The sequence below is a fragment of the Dendrobates tinctorius genome, unplaced genomic scaffold (genome assembly GCF_039654945.1).
Source record: "Dendrobates tinctorius isolate UK_male_01 unplaced genomic scaffold, ASM3965494v1 ptg000032l, whole genome shotgun sequence".
Classification (NCBI taxonomy): Eukaryota; Metazoa; Chordata; class Amphibia; order Anura; family Dendrobatidae; genus Dendrobates; species Dendrobates tinctorius.
In genome coordinates this window covers 18,357,637-18,375,973 of record NW_027361700.1, presented here as the reverse complement: position 1 = coordinate 18,375,973, position 18,337 = coordinate 18,357,637, and the positions used below count along the sequence as shown (strand labels likewise).

Genomic DNA, 18,337 nt, shown 5'->3' with positions numbered 1-18,337 from the left:
AACATATAAACACATGTTCACTTTGGCCATAAAACATTGAAAAAACCTACAAGAAGCAAAATAAACAGCCCTGCTATAACTAAATAATTAAGTAAGGTTTTTGTTTATTTTGCTTCTTGTAGGTTTTTTCTTATATATCTGGCGAAGCATGCGGAATTCCAACGACCCATTCTCTGCACTTCGGCCTCCGATACTCCTGCCCTAGCTGCTTCGATGGCTGCCCCGATTCAGAAAGAATGTGTCCCGTATTCCTTTGGATTAGCGCGTTTTTTTCCAAGCACAGCTTGAAGATTGCCTGAAATTGATACTTGGTAAGAGGGTTCTCGTCTGTATGTGAGAGAAAAAACTGCTTGCATGCCTTTTTACCGTGTAGCGTTTGACTATTTTTAGTGGGCATACTGATGATGAGTTAATCAGGACCCATGTGCCCCTACCGGTGGGATCGTACTTGGATTTTCGCATGCGAATCTGCAGTGCATCGTTGCATATGACGAAGTCCTCGTTGATTAAACCTCCTTCCATCGCTATTTTTGACCGCGGCAACATTTCACTATTGCGCAGCGCGTCGAAAAAAAGCAATAGTGAAAGCTGCTGATATAAGGATTGTCTCATATTGCAACTTGCATACCGATGGGGATATTGAAATAATCTCAACGAAATGGGGCGACGACATTCCTGACTCGGTTGAAGATGTTTCCAGCCTTTAATGGCTTGTTTGATAAAAAAGAACTTTGTAACATCCACCCACCCCCGTTAGTTGAAAGAAAAAGGCTATTCCCGATAAATGCTGTTGTGTCGATGTACCTGACACCCCTCTTTCCTTGAGCTGAATCAAAAATTCCGTTGTCACTTCGTATCTCACTCGATCGCATTTATTGACGGGCCTACCCTGAATTAGAGAGCACCACTCCTCCCAAGCCTTACCATAGACCTGCCAGGTAGCCGGTGTAAAGGAGGGGCGGATTAAGGGCATCAGTGATTGACCACTGAGTCCCAAAGGGATGGATGACACTGGATACCCAATGGTTGCGCATTGGGAAGAAGGACTTTGAAAGCCTGCCAATCGGAATATAACATAGAATGTAAGTCCGCAAGGACAGGGTCCTCTGCCCTCTGTACCAGTCTGTCATTGTAAATTTGTTTACTGTTAACGATATCTATAACTTTGTATGTAACCCCCCTTCTCATGTACAGCACCATGGAATTAATGGCGCAATATAAATAAATAATAATAAACCATGAGTTAACAAGATTATCGTAAACATTTGCCAATAATGTGACTCGAGACCAGATGTGTTTCAAGCATAGTAGAGCTAGCCGGCGTAAAAGAGCGAGTAAGGGCAGGGATGCAGATGACTTATAGTTTAAGCTCCTTGTGGTTCTCGGATTTTTCTTTTGAAATCGAATGTTAGCGTTTCTCAACTGAGTACGCCGTAGCTCTACTGATGATGCTATTGCGAAAATTTCTAACAGCGCTGGATCGCACCCCCAGCTTGCTTTGGTCCATAGCTCCAGCCAGCTGCCTTTGCACCGTTGGTTCTTGTAGATTGCTGCAAAACCCTCTTTGTTACGCCCTCCTACCGCGAGCCCTAGGTCCTTGCTTGATGGGTTTTTTTGCCATGATACGGGTGTGACCATTGTAGGAATGTTTTCCAGACTAGTAAGTCTGCCTTCAACGAGCGAGTGAGCCTAATTCCATGGCCGGGTTGGGAAATGCCCTTTGTTGCTAACGATAAACGGCGAGAGAAGGCTCTGCTGACCGGCATTACGTGGCTGGCGAATGTGAGCAGACCCAGCAAGAACTGCATCTGTTGGAGGGTAACTTTTTTTTTACTTTGCAGAAACCTTCCAACATTTGCAGTGTTTTCTGTACTTTTTCGGCTGGTAAGCGAAAAACCATCAAATTGGTATCTATTTTGATTTCTAGAAAAGGCAATACATTATATGGGCCGACTGGTTTTTCTGGTGATAACGGTTCGCCAAAATGCCGAGATGTAAATTAAAATTTTTCGAGAAGTAAGGAGCAGCGTTTAGAATTTTTGGGGCCGACGACCAAAAAATCGTTGCGGTTATGAATCGGAGAATTGCTGCATGCTTCATAACAGACTACACAGTCCAGGAAAGTACTGAATAGCTTGAAATAGTGACGCGAAATGGAACATCCCATTGGCAGGCACATATCAAACTAACAGTGCTGGTCCACTTTGCAACCTAACATGTGGAAGCATTCGGGGTGCACGGGTAATAGGCGGAATGCCTACTCTATGATTTTGCTAACAGTGCGTCGGGCCCGGCTGCGAAGCACTAATTCTACCACTATGTCAAAAGGCACGTATGTCATGGAAACTTCCTCTGGGGGGATAGCGTCGTTAACCGATTCATTCGCCCCTTGGGTGTGACAGGTAATGGATCAGACGATATTCACCGGATTCTTTTTTCGGAATAATGCCTAATGACAATATTCAAATATTTTGAAAAGGCAGTTATTGAAACGGGCCAGCCCTTCTACCTAGTTCAACCTGCTTTTTGAGTGTTTGGTGCAAGATTTCGGGGAATTTGCGAGCGGATTTTAGGTTATTAGCCAGGGTTAGTGTTCTACTGAAATTGAAAGAGATAAAAAAACAACGTCTTTGAAACCAGAGTATCATTGCAGTGTCGCTTCTTTATTGGGGTAGAGTTGTGGTTCAGCCAGGTCCCATCGCGGTCATGCTCGTTGGGGTTAAGCCTTATAAGCGCTTTGTTTGCTTGATGAGTACGCCTTGCTGCTAAGTGCCCCCACAAGCTGAGCAGTCATGCCTATATCTGCATGACGTGTGCAGTTTCCCTCGTTAAATAGCCAGCAGGCACCTGGTTTTCAAGCGACCACTGAGTATTGACTTGCGGCTGAGGAGTAGTTAGTGGTCGTAGATGGAAAAAGGGGCTGCGTCTGTGACAGCATCAGTCGTAGCAACACATCTGTTGTTTTTACTCCCCAAGCTATATCGGGCTGTAGAGCCAACCATCTGCGGAACTCCTCGTCATGCCACCGCCAGTCGGAACCGCCATGAGATTTATATGAATTATATATCATAGAATCGTATAAGGATTGTAATCAATAAGGATGTATGAGAGACTTTGTCAAATGCTTTGCTGAAGTCAAGATATACTATATCTACAGCATTTCCTTGATCCACCCAATCAGTAATACCGTCATAGAAGGAAATTAAATTAGGCTGACATGACTTATTAGTTACAAACCCATGCTGACTCTGTTTAATCACTATCAGGTCCTGGTATATGTATAATTTGGTGCAACGTACCGGATGCTTTTGGCCCATAATGCGGCCTAGAACTGCAAACGCCTGAAGCCAGTTATTCATTGTTTGAGCTATTTTCGGTCTATTTCTATCATATAACCGTTTGCTTGTCCTCTCTTCCTTATCTACTGTCTGTTGGTCGGCTGATAATAACGACCATATGTCTACATAATCGTACTATATTTTATGGCAAGTCTCATGATCTATGTGCGCACCGAGCGGGCTAATTCCACAGAAAAATGCATCTTTGTGTAAGCTTGTTGACTGAGGTGTCGTATTGTTGTCATTTGAACCGCATGGGCGCGTCAAATGTTGAACCATCGACTTAATAGCTGAGGCTAGCTCATTCTCCCCTGTGGTAAGCATAACGTTCTGTACTGCTTTTTTTATGTCACAAATTGAAACCTGGGCAGAGTGGGCTCTTCACATGGTTTGCCAGGTGCTGGTGCTGGCCCATACCTCCATTTCAGGTGTATCGTTTACTTTAACTGGCTTTAGTAGTTTTGCTGCAGATACCCACTTTATTGCCTCAGCTCACTCTGTTCTTATAGTGCTTGTGCTGCAGTTGCTCCTTTTACTGTGTGTTGAAAATGCCAGCTGTAATTCCTTCTATCCCTCAAACTTACATTGAGAAAGCTTATGGCTTTAATTTCTTTTTTTTACAATGAATCTCCCAGACGCCTTGGCATTTTTAGCACTGCCAATAGTTTTTTTTTTTTTTTTTTTTTTTTTTTTTTTTTTTTTTGTGTGTAACACCGAGATTTTTGATGCTGAAGTGCACATTCAGAAGGCAGGAGACGGGGCATGGTAAAGAGAAAAAAATGTTGTACACTGCATTTGATGCACCACACTCATGAGCTGCCTGGAAGCCATTTAAAAAAATTAACATACTGTATTTTCCGGCGTATGAGACGACTGGGCTTATAAGACGACCCCCCAACTTTTCCAGTTAAAATATAACATCTTCTTAAAAGTCGGGGGAGGGGGGGATCTTCTTATACCCCGTGTCATCTTATACACTGGGTGCGGAGCAATCTGCATATAGTGGGGGAGTGGTCCCGATGACGAAGGGAGGGGGCGTCTCACAGGGAAGATGTAACTGGAGTTATCATCCCCCCCCCCCCCTTTTACCTTATTGGTGGCAGCGGTGCTATCTGCGGCTCTGTGCAGGGGGTCGACGGCGGCTCCTTTTTGTGAAGCTGGGGGGCGGCAGCGGCTCTATGTGCAGCGCTGCCACCAATGAGGTAAAAGGGGGATAACTCTAGTTACATCTTCCCTGTGAGACGCCCCCTCCCTTTTGTTATTGAGACCACTCCCCCACTATATGCAGAGATTGGTCTGCACCCGGCGTATAAGACGACCCCTGACTTTTAAGAATTTTTTTTCAGGGGTTAAAAAGTCGTCTTATACGCCGGAAAATACAGTAAGTGCACACTTAAAAAAAAAGCCCACATCCACACTAAAGGATTTTACTTATTTGTCTCTATGTACATACAATCTAATTCTCGTCTTAATAGGTTCCTAACTCGGTCACTGTGGCGCTCTTCATGTAAACTTACAAATTGTTGCCTGTTACAACCATTTGGAGGCGTTCCTCATTTTTTTTGACTTGAAAGGGTACGTGCAGCCGTTCAGGAATTGGCAGCACTTTGGACGCAGCACATGTCCGCTGCCTCCAAAGCGCTGGCGGCTATTGAACACAGGTGAATCCGCGTGTGTTCACTGAACCGTGCGGATTCACGTCGTTCAATACATTGTACAGGTGAAATTTGTCTTGCGGAGGCTTGTGTCTCCATGATATAAATAGACATGCTGTGGTCTGGAAAGATGTGCCACATGTCTGTCTCCGTGGGTGAGCAGCGGGAGTCCTTAAACGCATAGTGGACATGGAATTACTTGAAATCCCATCCACTATTCTGTAACATTTGCATGCTGCACAAGTGCGCAGCGTCCAACTCACAGCATTTACTGATCATGTGAACCTACCCAAAGAGGATTTAATTAATTTAATTAATTGCAGTATGAGAAGATATACAACGTGATCTGGCAATTTTTTTTTTTTATAGCTGAAGTCCTTTCACTGTCGTGATTATGTTTGGCCAGAACATGCTGCGCTGGAGCTGTGAGACTCCTTTAAAATTATTGCACATTATTTGATCTTGAAAAGTCACCTACCTTTTGGATTATTTCTCAGGCTTGTAGTAGTGATTATGAAATCTGTATCTAGTGACCTATTCATGTACTTATTCTTGTATGCCATTCTACACCAGTTTGAGCTTCAATAAACCACTGTCATAACTGGCTCCGGGTACGTGCCCACAATCAGGAATTGCTGCTGGTTTAACACAGAGTATTGATGCAGCGTCAAACCTGCAGCGGCCAGATGTTACAGCATGTTACCTCTCCGCGCTCCCTCGCCGGGCCCGGGTCTACCGCCACTTGCGCCGCTGCTCCCATGCTCTCTCTGCCTCCTGCTCGTGCTCCCCGCCAGGCGCCTGCACGGGCACTCCAGCACGCTCTCCCTCTGCCACCGGCCGCACGCTCCTGCTGTTCGCGCATGCGGACTTAGGGGCGACCGCGCGTGCACTCCGCACTCTTATGCCCCTAAGTGACCTGACCCAGCCGCACTGCCTGTCCAATGGAGGACAGGTGCCAGGTATTTCAGGCAGCCCTCCCCTAGTAGAGGCGCCTGATTATCGTGTTTCATATGCTATATCTAGGCCGCCTCGCTACCGCCAGTTCTGTCCTGCACAGCCTGCATCTTAACCCTGTTTTTCATCCTCTCTCCCAGAGTCTGCTCCTGCCCCGTGTCCTCCTGGTGACTGTCCTACGTCTCTCCTCTGTCCAGCAACCATCTCCACCTCCGCTCTCCTCTGTCCAGCAACCATCTCCACCTCCGCTCTCCTCTGTCCAGCAACCATCTCCACCTCCGCTCTCCTCTGTCCAACAACCATCTCCACCGCCGCTCTCCTCAGTCCAGCTACCGTCTCCACCTCCGCTCTCCTCGGCCCTGTTAACGCTCATCTGGTTCCGTACCGCCCTCGCTGCTTTCCTGCTCTGTTCCTACCCACTTCCTTACTCCCAGTTTCATCTCCATTTTTATGTTCTTTTTCCCTGAGCCGACCCCTGGTCCTGGCATCCATGGTACTTGAGGTCCCTTAGCTTGCTCCCAAACGATCCCTGTATAGGGATTGGTCGAACCTGGTGTGCTCGCTCGGGGGAGGTTTAGTATCAAGGTCCAGTGGATCCACTCTTGGCACTCGCCGCCTCTGGCGTAACAGCATAATCAGGCCATCGACCCCTCCGGGGTCGCTTCCCAGAGGGAACTGGTATTTTTGCGAGAGAACCAGACTCGCATCATGTCTTTTATGAAGACAATGGATTCACGGTTATATGTAGAAACTTTGCACACACTAATAGATTCTGATGCAGAAAGGTGGTTTAAATAAAGTACAGTACATACATTTAGACGTTTCGGTCTATGACCTTCATCAATGTACTATATGCTGTACTGTGAGCTCAAAAGTAACTGGGCATAAAGAAAAAAACGGTGGGTGAGGAGGCACCGAGGGCCGTCTCTCGTTGTTAGATGTGGCTGATGGGCGCAGTATCCGCCGCAAATCAATGGCGTTTATTTGTGGGGAAAAAAAATGGAAATTTGGAGACAACTTTGCAATTTACAAATTTTGAATTTTTATTTTGTTATACCAGAGAGTTATGTGACACAAAATAGTTAATAAATAACATTTCCCACATGTCAGCGCAATTTTGGAAGCAAAATTTTTTTTTTTTTTGTTGACCAGTGATTTCTCATTTCTACAACAAAATTTACAAAACCATTTTTTTTTTAGGGACCACCTCACATCTGAAGTCACTTTGAGAGGTCTATATGGCAGAAAATACCCAAAAGTGACACCATTCTAAAAACTGCACCCCTCAAGCTACTCAAAACTACATTCAAGAAGATTAACCCCTCACAGGAACTAAAGCAACGTGTAAGGAAAAAATGGACATTTTAATTTTTCCAACAAAAATTTTATTTTAGCATCAGTTTTTTCATTTTCACGTGGGTAACAGGATAAAATGGATCCTAAAATATGTTGGGCAATTTCTCCTGAGTACACCGATACCTCATGTGGTCATAAAGCATTGTTTGGGTGCACGGCAGGGCTCAGAAGGGAAGGAATGCCATTTGACTTTTTGAATGGAAAATATGCTGGAATATTTAGCTGTTGCCATGTCGCGTTTGGAGAGTCCCTGTGTGCCTAAACATTGGAGCTCCCCCACAAGTGACCACATTTTGGAAACTAGACCCTCCAAAGCACTTATCTAGATGCATAGTGAGCACTTTGAACCCCCAGGTGCTTCACAAATTGATCTGTAAAAAAAAAAAAGTACTTTTTTTTTCACAAACATTTTCTTTCAGCCTCAGTTTTTTCATTTTCACATGGGCAACATGATAAAATGGATCCTAAAATTTGTTGGCCAATTTCTCCTGAGTTCACCGATACCTCATATGTGGTCATAAACCACTGTTTGGGTGCACGGCGGGGCCCGGAAGGGAAGGAGCGCCATTTTGACTTTTTGAATGGAAAATTATCTCCAATCGTTAGCGGACACCATGTCGCGTTTGGAGAGCCCCTGTGTGCCTAAACATTGGACCTCCCCCACATGTGACCCCGTTTTGGAAACTAACTTCCTTCGGGGGTCTATCTAGATGTGTGGTGAGCACTTTGAACGCCCAAGTGCTTCACAGAAGTTTATGACGCAGAGCAGTGAAAAATATCATTTTTTTTCCGCAAAAATGATTTTTTTTTAGCCCACTATCTTTTTTATTTTCCCAAGGGTAACAGGATAAATTGGACCCCAAAAGTTGTTTTCCAGTTTGTCCTGAGTACTCTGGTACCCCATATGTGGGGGGGAACCACTGTTTGGGCGTACGGCAGGGCTCAGAAGGGAAGGAGCGTCATTTGACTTTTTGAATGGAAAATTAGCTCCAATCAGCGGACACCATGTCGTGTTTGGAGAGCCCCTGTGTGCCTAAACTTTGGAGCTCCCCCACAAATGATCCCATTTTGGAAACTAGACCCCCTAAGGAACTTATCTAGATGCATAGTGAGCACTTTGAACCCCCAGGTGCTTCACAGAAGTTTATAACGCAGAGCCGTGAAAATAAAAATAATTTTTTTTCCTCAAAAAATGATTTTTTTTTTTAGCCCGCTATTTTTTATTTTCACAATGGTAACAGGAGAAATTGGACCCCTAAAGTTGTTTTCCAGTTTGTCCTGAGTACGCTGGTACCCCATATGTGGGGGGGGGGGGGAACCACTGTTTGGGCACACGTCGGGGCTCGGAAGGGAGTAGTGACATTTTGAAATGCAGACTTGATGGAATGGTTTGCGGGTGTCATGTTACGTTTGCAGAGCCCCTGATGTGCGTAAACAGTGGAAACCCCCACAAGTGACCCCATTTTGGAAACTAGACCGCCCAAGGAACTAATCTAGATGTGTGGTGAGCACTTTGCACCCCCAAGTGCTTCACAGAAGTTTATAACGCAGAGCCATGAAAATAAAAAATCATTTTTTTTCCACAAAAATGATTTTTTCAGCCCCAAATTTTATATTTTCCCAAGGGTAACAGGAAAAAATTAGACCCCCCCAAGTTGTTGTGCAATGTTTCCTGAGTACGCTGATACCCCATACGTGGGGGTAAACCACTGTTTTGGCACATGTCTGGGCTCGGAATGGAGGGAGCACTGTTTGACTTTTTGAACGCAAAATTGGCTGGAATAAATGGTGGCACCATGTCGCATTTGGAGACCCTGTGATGTACCTAAAGAGTGGAAACCCCTCAATTCTAACTCTCACCCTAATCCCAACCCTAACCCCAACACACCACTAACCCTAATCCTAACCACAAGCCTAATCCTAATCCCAACCCACCCCTAACCCTAATCTTAACCCTAATTCCAACTCTAACCCTAATTCTAACCCTAATGGAAAAATAAAAATATTTTCTTTATTTTATTATTTGTCCCTAACTATGGGGGTGATAAAGTGGGGGTTTACTTACTTTTTTTATATTGATCTGTGAGAGTTTATCACAGTGATCAAAATAAATAAATGAATTTGCAGCCGGCAGATTCCAGCGGGCGAACTGTGCATGCTCACGCCATTTTTCAAGATGGCGGCGCCCATGATCCGGGACGGCGGGACACCGGGATGGCCAGAGGGACATAGGAGGTACCGGGGGAGTGAGGGGGAGATCGGAAGGGGGAGCAGATGACAGCGGCGGCCGATCGGCGCCGTCAGTCGGTGGCGGCGGCCGATCAGTACCGTCAGTCGTGGGGTGGGGGGGGTCTGATCGGTGTCTCCAGCCATGTCAGATGCTATTGCAGCATCGGCCATGGCAGGATTGTAATATTTCACCACATTTCATTGGTGAAATATTACAATCGCTCTGAATGGCTGTTTCACTTTTAACAGCCAATCAGAACGATCGTAGCCACGTGTTTGGTAAGCCACCCCCCCGGGGTGAAGTAGAAAGGGTCCTTTGTGTGCGGGTCAGGTGACCTTTCAGTGACCCCGGTCACCCTACCTGCAGGGGGGCTATTAATTCATGATGCCACATAGGCATCATGGGTCGGATTGGCACCGACTTTCATGACGCCTACGTGGCGTCAAAGGTCAGGAAGGGGTTAAAGTGCCCTCGTGTGATTGCCTCCGTGGACGGTAAACCCCTACAAAAGACGTCTCTATGGTTACTGAGGAAGTGCTTCTGCAGATTGGGGCCCTGCATCAAGAGAAGATTGCCTTTTATGTTCTGCCCATCCTGTCGCATACATTGCTTCTTTGCCTTCCTTGGCTTCAGACACACGAGCCCGTTTTGTTTTTTCGTTCCGGTGAAATTCTCCGGTGGAGGCATTCGTGTCGAGAGGTGCCTAGGATCTGTCTGTCCGGTGACTGCCTTTCAACCCTCTTCTGTTCCTGTGGGGTTGCCTCCCACCTACTGGTCCTTTGCAGACGTGTTTGATAACGAGGCTGAGACCCTTCCGCCCCATAGTCCCTATGACTGCCCAGTCGAACTACGGCCAGGAACCACCCCGCCTAGGGGCCGAATCTATCCACTCTCACCGGCTGAGACATCTGCTATATCTGAATACGTCCGAGAGAACTTTGCCAAGGGATTTATTCGAAAATTCTCCTCCTCGTCCACCGGTGCCGGTTTTTTCTTTGTGAAAAAGGATGGCTCTCTTCAGCCGTGCATCGGTTACAGAGGCCTGAATGACATCACAATAAAAAATAAGTATCCTCTGCCTCTAATCCCGGAGCTCTTCGATCACCTGAGAGGTGCTTGGATCTTTTCTAAGTTTGATCTACGTGTAGCCTAAACCTCATTCATATCCGCTCTGGAGACGAGTGGAAGACTGCTTTTAACACCCGGGACGGACACTGAGTATCTCGTCATGCCCTTTGGCCTGTGTAACGCCCCTGCAGTATTTCAAGAATTTTTCAACGACATCTTCTGGGACCTGCTATACTCCTGGGTTGTGGTCTACCTAGACAACATCCTCGTCTTCTCTCCGGATTTGTCATCTCACAGGAGGTGCGTCCGCCTGGTCCTGCAGCGCCTGCGGGAGAACCGACTTTACGTTAAGATGGAGAAATGCCTCTTCGAGCAGCCTTCCTTGCCCTTTTTAGGGTATATCGTCTCTGAGTCTGGACTGGAGATGGATGCTGAAAAATTGTCTGAGATCCTCCAGTGGCCTCGTCTGGTAGGGGTAAAGGCTATCCAACGCTTCCTCGGATTTGCCAACTAGTACCGACAGTTTATCCCGCATTTCTCCTCTCTGACCAAACCAATCTGGTGCCTCACTCGGAAAGGAGTCAGCCCCGCAACCTGGTCTCCGTTGGCCGAAGAAGCCTTTCTAAGCCTAAAACGAGCTTTTGCGGCTGCGCCCGTGTTACATTGGCCCGAGGCGAACAAACCATTTGTCCTGGAAGTGGACGCGTCTTCCACAGCGGCTGGCAGAGTGCTGTCTTAGAGGTCTTCTTCTGGTCGGTTGGTCTCCTGCGGATTCTTTTCTAAGGCCTTTTCTCCTGCTGAGTGCAACTATTCTATCAGGGATTGGGAACTGTTAGCGCCACTCCTCCAGGGCCATCTTGATGGCTATCTGCTGGAGGGGGCTATCCATCTATTTACCTTCTTTACAGACCACAAAAACCTAGCATACATTCAGTCAGCCCGGAGACTCAACCCCCGACAGGCCAGGTGGTCCCTGTTTTTTGCTCGCTTCGACTTTGAGTTGCATTTCCTTCCTGGTCAGAAGAATGTCAAGGCAGATGCGTTATCGCGGTCTCTTCAGCCCCCAGACTTAGAAGAGGAGCCGTCTCACATCATTGATCTGTACAAAATCATCATGGTGGCTCCCGTGAGGCTAATTACCCCACCGCCAGGTAAAACTTTCGTTCAGGAGGCTGATAGGACAAAGGTGTTGCATTGGGGACACTCCTCCAAGATCTCTTGTCATGTCGGGGTTAAAAAGATACTGAACCTCATCTCCCGGTTTTACAGATGACCCTCCCTCCGCTAAGACGTGGCTGACTTCACTGCCTCGTGCCCCTCCTGTGCCAAGGTCCCCAGACGCTTGCCTTTGGGGCTTTTGCTTCCGCTACCTGTTCCTTCATCTCCATGGCAACACATTGCCTTGGACTTTATCACGGACCTGCCCCGCTCTTCCGGTTACACAACGATCCTGGTGGTAGTAGACTGGTTCTCTAATATGGCACACTTTGTCCTGCTACAAGGACACCCTTCCCCTCCGGAGTTGGCAAGGATCTTCATCCAGCATGTCTTCCGACTTCATGGATTCCCGCTATACATTGTGTCTGATCGTGGAGTGCAATTTACCTCTCGATTTTGGAGAGCCTTGTGTGGTCTCTTGGAAGTAAACTTGGACTTCTCTTCTGCCTACCACCCACAAACCAACGGCCAAATGGAGCATGTCAATCAAGTGTTGGCGTCCTTTCTTCTTCACCAACTCATATCAAGATGACTGGTCCTGCCTTCTCCCATGGGCTGAGTTCGCCTCTAATAATCATCCCAATGAGTCCTCTGCTAAGTCTCCCTTCTTTGTGGTTTTTGACATGCATCCTGGTATTCCGTTGCTAGTCTCTGCCACTTCCGGAGTGCCTGCAGCCGACTCGGCGTCCTTGGAATTCTCCAAAATTTGGCAAGAGACTAAGGAGCCGCTCGAGAGAGCTGGAGAACGACTGAAGAGGCACGCTGACAAGAGGCGCCTGGATGTCCCAACTTATCTTCCGGGTGTGAAGGTTTGGCTTTCGTCTAAGTATATTAGATTGAAGATGCACACCTACAAGTTAGGACCTCGTTACATCAGCCCTTTTGAAGTCCTACGGCGCATCAACAGTGTGGCCTATAAGCTGAAGTTCCCTGCCTCGCTCCGCGTTCCCAATGTCTTCCACGTCTCTCTCCTGAAGCCAGTCATACTGAATCATTTCCATTCTGCTCCCGGCTCCTCTCCTCCCCCAGTCAGTGCAGATAACGTTTTTGAAGTGAAGGATATTCTAGCCTCCAAGAGGGTCAGGGGAAAGACGTTCTTTTTAATTGATTCGAAGGGGTTCGGTCCCGTGGAGAAGTCTTGGGAACCTCGGGAGAAAATTAATGCTCTCCGCATTCTTAAAGTTTTTTGTCCAAGAGTAGAGGAGGGGGGAGTAAGAGAGGGGGTACTGTTACCTCCGCACTCTCTTGCCGGGCCCGGGTCTACTGCCACTTGCACTGCTGCTCCCACGCTGTCTCAGCCTCCTGCTCGTGCTCCCCATTGGGCGCCTGCACGGGCACTCCAGCGCACTCTCCCTTTGCCGCCGGCTGCGCACTCCTGCTATTCGAGCATGCGCCCTAAGGGGCGACCGCGCATGCACTCCCCCCTCTTATGCCCCTAAGTGACCTGACCCGGAAGCACTGCCTGTCCAAAGAAGGACAGGCGCCGGGTATTTCAGGCCGCCCTCCCTTAGTGGAGGCGCCTGATTATCGTGTTTCATATGCTATATCTAGGCCGCCTTGCTGCCGCCAGTTCTGTCCTGCATCTTAACCCTGTTTTTCATCCTCTCTCCCAGAGTCCGCTCCTGCCCCATGTCCTCCTGGTGTCTGCCCTCCACTCTCCTCAGTCCAGCAACCATCTCCGCCCTCCATCTCTCCTCAGTCCAGTAACTATCTCCACCTCTGCTTTCCTCTGTCCAGCAACCATCTCCACCTCCGCTCTCCTCTGCCCTGTTAACGCTCATCTGGTTCCTTACCACCTCCGTACCACACTCGCTCCTTTCCTGCTCTGTTCCTACCCACTTCCTTACTCCCAGTTTCATCTTCGCTTTTACGTTTTTTTCCCTGAGCCGACCCTTGGTCCTGGCATCCGTGGTACTTGAGGTCCCTGAGCTTGCTCCCAAACAACCCCTGTATAAGGATTGGTCGAACCTGGTGCGCTCGCTCGGGGGAGGTTCGGTATCATGGTCCAGTGGGTCCACTCTTGGCACTCCCCGCCTCCGGCGTGACACAGCATAGTGGATGGGATTTCTAGAAATCCCATGTCCACTATGCGTTAAGTGCACCTTTGGATCCCTTGCAGACACTGACATGCGGTGCTTCTTTCAAGACCACAGCAAGTCAAATTCTCTTGCAGAGACCTTAATCTCCCCACCAGAAATTTAATCTGTAGAATGTATTGAATGCAGTAAATCTGCATGGTTCAGTAAGCACATGTGGATTTACCTGCATTCAATAGAAAGCAGCGCTTTGGACGCAGCGAACATATGCTGCGTCCCAAATGCTGCTACTTCTGGATTGCCTTAAGAGGTGCTACACATTAAAAAATACATTTTATATATATTATTTTTTTACCATTTCAACATTGCTGTCTTTTTCTTGGCATGTCTCCTTTTTTTTTTTTGTCTGGATCTGTTTTGTTCAAAACATGTTAGGCCAATATCCCAGCAATTTAGTAAGTTATGAAAAATAAATAAATAAATAAAAAAAAAAAAAAAAATATATATATATATATATATATATATATATATATATATAATACACTCACTGGCCACTTTATTAGGTACACCTGTCCAACTGTGTGTTAAGACTTAATTTCTAATCAGCCAATCACATGGCGGCAACTCAGTGCATTTAGGCATGTAGACATGGTCAAGACAATCTCCTGCAGTTCAAACCGAGCATCAGTATGGGGAAGAAAGGTGATTTGAGTGCCTTTGAACGTGGCATGATTGTTGGTGCCAGAAGGGCTGGTCTGAGTATTTCAGAAACTGCTGATCTACTGGGATTTTCACGCACAACCATCTCTAGGGTTTACAGAGAATGGTCCGAAAAAGAAAAAAAATCCAGTGAGCGGCAGTTCTGTGGCCGGAAATGCCATGTTGATGCCAGAGGTCAGAGGAGAATGGGCAGACTGGTTCGAGCTGATAGAAAGGCAACAGTGACTCAAATTGCCACCCGTTACAACCAAGGTAGGCAGAAGAGCATCTCTGAACGCACAGTGCGTCGAACTTTGAGGCAGATGGGCTACAGCAGCAGAAGACCACACTGGGTACCACTCCTCTCAGCTAAGAACAGGCATCTGATGGCTACTTTCAGCAGGATAATGCGCCATGTCATAAAGCTCGAATCATCTCAGATTGGTTTCTTGAACATGACAATGAGTTCACTGTACTCAAATGGCCTCCTCAGTCACCAGATCTCAATCCAATAGAGCATCTTTGGGATGTGGTGGAACGGGAGATTCGCATCAGGGATGTGCAGCCGACAAATCTGCGCCAACTGTGTGATGCCATCATGTCAATATGGTCCAAAATCTCTGAGGAATGCTTCCAGCACCTTGTTGAATCTCTGCCACGAAGAATTGAGGCAGTTCTGAAGGCAAAAGGGGGTCCAACCCGTTACTAGCATGGTGTACCTAATAAAGTGGCCAGTGAGTGTGTGTGTATATATATATATATATATATATATATATATATATATATATATATATATATATATATATATATATATATATATATATATATATATATATATTACACACACTACCGTTCAAAAGTTTGGGGTCACCCAGACAATTTTGTGTTTTCCATGAAAACTCATACTTCTATTAATCAAATGAGTTGCCGAATAAATTTAAAATCTAGTCCAGACATTGACAAGGTTCAAAACATTTTTATTTGAAACAATTTTTCTCCTTCAAACTTTGCTTTTGTCAAAGAATGCTCCCTTTGCAGCAATTACAGCATTGCAGACCTTTGGCATTCTAGCAGTTAATTTGCTGAGGTAATCTGGAGAAATTTCACCCCATGCTTCCAGAAGCCCCTCACACAAGTTGGTTTGGCTTGATGGGCACTTTTTGCATACCATACGGCCAAGCTGCTCCCACAACAGCTCAGTGGGGTTGAGATCTGATGACTGCGCTGGCCACTCCATTACAGATAGAATACCAGCTGTCAACTTCTTCCCTAAATAGTTCTTGCATAATTTGGAGTTGTGCGTAGGGTCATTGTCCTGTTGTAGGATGAAATTGGCTCCAATCAAGCGCTGTCCACAGCGTATGGCATGGCGTTGCAAAATGGATTGATAACCTTCCTTCCTCAAAATCCCTTTTACCTTGTACAAATCTCCCACTTTACCAGCACCAAAGCAACCCCAGACCATCACATTACCTCCACCATACTTGACAGATGGCTTCAGGCATTCTTCCAGCATCTTTTCAGTTGTTCTGCATCTCACAAATGTTCTTCTGTGTGATCCAAACACTTCCATAACACTTTTTTCCAATCTTCTTCTGTCCAATGTCTGTTCTTTTGTCCATATTAATCTTTTCCTTTTATTAGCCAGTCTCAGATATGGTTTTTTCTTTGCCACTCTGCCCTGAAGGCAAGCATCCCATCGCCTCTTCACTGTATACATTGACACTGGCGTTTTGCGTGTACTATTTAATGAAGCTGCCAGTTGAGGACCTGTGAGGCGTCGATTTCTCAAACTGCAGACTCTAAAGTACTTGTCTTGTTGCTCAGTTGTGCAGCGGGGCCTTCCACTTCTTTCTACTCTGGTTAGAGCCTGTTTGTGCTCTCCTCTGAAGGGAGTAGTACACACCGTTGTAGAAAATCTTCAAAGGAAGGTAAGGTTTATAGCTTCTCTAATCAGCCAAACTGTTTTCAGCTGTGCTAACATACTTGCACAAGTGGCGAATTTGCCATTCCTGGTGTTCTGTGGCAAATGACAAGTGTCCTGCACGGTGTTGCGCTGTGAGCACATCCCCCATCTGTGGACGTCGGGCACTCAGACCATTCTCATGGAGTCGGTTTCTAACCATTTGTGCAGACACATGCACATTTGTGGCCTGCTGGAGGTCATTTTGCAGTGCTTTGGCAGTGCTCCTCCTGTTCCTCGTTGCACAAAGGCTGAGGTAGCGGTCCTGCTGCTGGGTTGTTGCCCTCCTGTGGCCCCTCCATATCTCCTGGTATACTGGCCTGTCTCCTGGTAGCGTCTCCAGGCTCTGGACACTACGCTGACAGACACAGCAAACCTTCTTGCCACAGCTCGCATTGTTGTGCCATCCTGGATGAGCTGCACTACCTGAGCCACTTGTGTGGGTTGTAGAGTCCGTCTCATGCTACCACGAGTGTAAAAGCACAACCAACATTCAAAAGTGACCAGAACATCAGCCAGAAAGCATTGGTAGTGAGATGTGGTCTGTGGTCCCCACCTGCAGAACCACTCCTTTATTGAGGGTGTCTTGATAATTGCCAATAACTTCCATCTGTTGTCTATTCCACTTGCACAACATCATGTGAAATTGATTGTCAATCAGTGTGCTTCCTAATTGGACAGTTTGATTTCACAGAAGTTTGATTTGCTTGGAGTTATATTCTGTTTGAGTTATATTCTGTTTAAGTGTTCCCTTTATTTTTTTTGAGCAGTGTATATAGCTTAAAAAGACGAACTGCTTAAATTTTTGTACCAGGAGTGGCATAAGGTCACCCAAAAGCAGCGTGAAAGACTGGTGGAAAGCATACCAAGACGCATGAAAGCTGTGATTAAAAATCATGGTTATTCCACAAAATATTGATTTCTGAACTCTTCCTGAGTTAAAACATTAGTATTGTTGTTTCTAAATGATTATGAACTTGTTTTCTTAGCATTATTTGAGGTCTGCAAGCACTGCATTTCTTCGTTCTTTTGACCATTTCTCATTTTCTGAAAATAAATACAAAATTTAGTGCTTGGAAATTCAAAGACATGTCAGTAGTTTATAGAATAAAAGAGCAATTTACATTTTACTAAAAAATATACCTATAAAGGGAAAAATCAGACAAGCTGAACATTTTGCAGTGGTCTCTTAATTTTTGTGAGAGCTGTATATGATCCAGTATACACAAAAGGCAGACAAGTTAAAGGGAATCTGTCACCCTATTTTTGGACTATCAGCTGCCGGCATTGACATCAGGGGCTTATCAACAGCATTCTGAAATGCTATAGATAAGCCCCCGACGTAACCTGAAAGATAAGAAAAACACATTAGATTATACTCACCGGAGGGGGCGGTCCGGTTCGATGGGTGTCGCGGTCCGGTCTGGCACCTCTCATCTTCATACGATGCCGTCCTCTTCTTCCCTTCCTGTAGTGGCTCCGATGCAGGCGCACTGCTCTGCCCTGTTGAGAGCAGAGTCCTGCAGTGCGCAGGCGTTTGGAGAGGTCTGGCACCTGCACACTGCAGTATTCTGCTCAGCCCTCAACAGGGCAGAGCAGTGCGCCGGAGCCACTACAGGAAGGAAAGAAGAGGACGGCATCGTATGAAGATGGGAGGCGCCGGAGCACGACACCCATCGGACCGGACCGCCCCCTCCAGTGAGTATGATCTAACGTGTTTTTCTTATCTTTCAGGTTACATTGGGGGCTTATCTACAGCATTACAGAATGCTGTAGATAAGCCCCTGATGTCAATGCCGGCAGCTGATAGTCCAAAAAAA

At 46.4% G+C, this 18,337-nt stretch overlaps 1 protein-coding gene across 11 annotated transcripts in view; it reads left to right on the top strand.

Annotated features, from left to right (window-relative positions):
• The window catches only part of FBXO47 (F-box protein 47), a 293,552-nt gene that overhangs the window by 5,755 nt on the left and 269,460 nt on the right, over positions 1-18,337 (top strand). For 3 of the 11 annotated variants that reach the window (XM_073572534.1, XM_073572530.1, XM_073572532.1), the window contains exon 2: positions 7,148-7,291. The exons of 5 other annotated variants lie outside the window; for them this stretch is intronic. The gene's annotated coding sequence lies outside the window, so the exon portion shown is untranslated. Of the gene's footprint in view, positions 1-122; positions 312-7,147; positions 7,292-18,337 lie in introns of all 11 variants that reach the window. 3 more of the 11 variants (XM_073572529.1, XM_073572533.1, XM_073572531.1) reach the window with 2 other exon arrangements.